This window comes from Phyllostomus hastatus, unplaced genomic scaffold (genome assembly GCF_019186645.2).
Source record: "Phyllostomus hastatus isolate PE091 unplaced genomic scaffold, TTU_PhHast_1.1 phas_scaffold_78, whole genome shotgun sequence".
Classification (NCBI taxonomy): Eukaryota; Metazoa; Chordata; class Mammalia; order Chiroptera; family Phyllostomidae; genus Phyllostomus; species Phyllostomus hastatus.
In genome coordinates this window covers 13,034,133-13,036,780 of record NW_025334041.1, presented here as the reverse complement: position 1 = coordinate 13,036,780, position 2,648 = coordinate 13,034,133, and the positions used below count along the sequence as shown (strand labels likewise).

The 2,648-nt window shown below is 43.2% G+C and overlaps 1 pseudogene; it reads left to right on the top strand.

Annotated features, from left to right (window-relative positions):
* The first annotated feature begins 844 nt into the window (after positions 1-844).
* Positions 845-976, top strand: LOC123812279 (annotated as a pseudogene).
* Positions 977-2,648: the final 1,672 nt, after the last annotated feature.

Sequence of the window (2,648 nt, the reverse complement as noted above, 5' to 3'; positions counted from 1 at the left end):
ATAAACCAGCAGTGAGATCTCGTCAGCGGAAACATAACCGTATCCCGCAGGAGAGGCCTGATGGAACTCACGGATCGCCTATAAAACAGACGCTGGTGCTGTCTGTCAGCACCGGCATTACGGCGGCCTTTCACTAATCCTCCTCCGCGGACAGCACTAAATCCTGCCGCAACGGGGTCTCCCCTCTCTGTCCCTCGCCTGTCTGCGGGCCTCAGGACACACGGCTGCATCACGGGAGCCAGGGGACCTCTCTCAGCGGCTCCGATGAGGGGCATCTCCAGCGTCACCGCTGTATCGGGAACTTTCGCAGAAATTCGTTTCAGACCCAACTGCTCTTTCTCCTAACACTTTGCCAAAAAACCCCTTGGACCTTCGTTTGACCCACTCTGCGCTCACAGGCAAGGTCATCGCTGAGCCTTTGAGAAGCCTCTATTAAAACCCCAGGCCAAGGTGCAGTGCCCGAGGGGGCCGGCAGGGTAGGTGCAGAGGCCCAACGCCGGATGGGGACGCAGGAGGAACCCGGAGCCCGGTTCTGTTTTTTCTCCAAGGATATAAAGATTTTCAATTTATCAGTTATGGACATTTAATTATAACCATAGAAGGAGGTTTTAGATATACATGTATATATTTTATAAATATATTAAAATATGTTAAAACAGATCATTATATTTATGTAAAAATATAATTATATATTTATGTATGAATAAATACAATGCATGTATTGTGTATGAAATGTATAATTCATATGTAAATATATGATTCACATACATTTATATTAAAAAGTATATTTAACTATATAAATACATTTTAAAATATATAGAAAATATATATATTTAAAAATGTAACCCTCCAGTTCCCTTTCCCGTTGGATCTGAACACCAGTCTTGGTGGTCGTAAAAGGAGGAGAAGTAATACTGACCCTGGCCTCACAGCTCTGTAGAAAATAAATAAATAAATAATATATATATAAAAATTTTTATATATGTGGTTTTTATTTCGTTTTATTTTAGCTTAATAGCCTCATACTTTAGCGAACTCCCACAAGACGCCACCAGGGAGACACAAATTTCACACAAACTCCAAGTAGGTCAAACAAATGTTTTTTCTTAGAAAATAAATTATGAACACAATGACTGAAATTTCAATGCGGTTTACAAAGTTAGATAGTAATACCAGGGCAGCGCTGATTTCCTGGAGGTAATACCTGCCCCGTGGTGGTGTAAACAAAGCTAGGAAACACGCGCTGAGGTTGCCAGCAGCAGAGGGGCAGCGTGAACACCGCCCACTCCCACGCCGTTCAGAAGAGGGTCGGCGCACACCTGCACGCACAGGACGACAACGCGACCGTGGGCAGATACTGACATTTGAGGAATCTGAATGAAGGGTCTACAGGAACTCTTGGTGCTATTTTTGCAACTTTAATGTGGATCTGAAATTATTTCAAAACTGAAGGTTAAAGAAAAAGTCTATTTAGGCCCTCAGAGATACTGTTTTTTCTCTTTAAATTTGTGTTTATTTTTAAATTGAGGTGTAAATGATGTATATGATTTTCAGGTGCAGAGCACAGTAATTCAGTATTGGTGTATACTGTGAAATAATCACCACAGTAAATCCAGTTAACATCCCTGCCATACATAGTTACAAAACTTTTTGTTCCTGTGATGAGATCTTTTAAGATCTACACTTAGCGACTTTCAAATATGCAATGTAGTATTATTAACTACAGTCACCGTGCTGTACATTTCATCCCCATGACTTATTTCTTTTACGACAGGAATTTTGTGCCTTTGACCCCTTCATCTATTTTGCCAGCCCCCACCCCCTTACACGCCCTACCCCCACACAGCCCCTACTGTCTCTTCTTTAAAATAAAACCCTATGTCCTGGCTGGCGTGGCTCAGCGGGTTGAGCACCAGCCTGCCCAGTCAGGGCCCATGCCCGGGTTCAAGGCCAGGTCCCCAGTTAGGGGCATGTGAGAGGAGTTTCTCTCTCACATCAATGTTTCCCTCCCTTTCTTTCTCCCTCCCTTTCCCTCTCTCTAAAAAATAAATAAAATCTTTAAAAAATAAAGTGAAAACCTGATAGAGTTTATTTGTAGGGTTCTTATTTACTCCCCCACATCAACCTAAGAAGGGACTTGATAGAAGTTCTTACTATTTTGGATATCATTTAGAACCCTTAGTCTTTTTAATTTTAATTTTCAATTACAGTTTACTTTCTATGTTATTTTGCATTAGTTTCAGGAGTACAGCTTAGTGGTTAGACAATCATAGACTTTACAGAGTGTTTCCCCCAACAGTTCCAGCTGCTACCAGTTAAGCATATGTCCAGGAGAGAAGAAATATTCTGGAAGCAGAAGACTTGAATTCTCTAGGCTTATGGAGTTCCAGATGATGGCGCAGTTACTTCTGTGGCCCTCAGTTTCCTCATCTTTAAAATGGGCACAAAGGCAGGGCTGCGGTGGGGATCAGTGGAGGACGTTTTGTCTTGTGGTGTCTGGTCTCAGCTCTACCGCTCCTCTCCACCTGGGGTCTCCCTGTCTGGAGCAACGGGATGGCATCCATGCCATGTGGTGGGGGTCACAGGCAACCCCACATTTCCTGAGGGTCAGTGAAAGCCCCCCGGGAAAGGCAGTGATCACCAGGGCT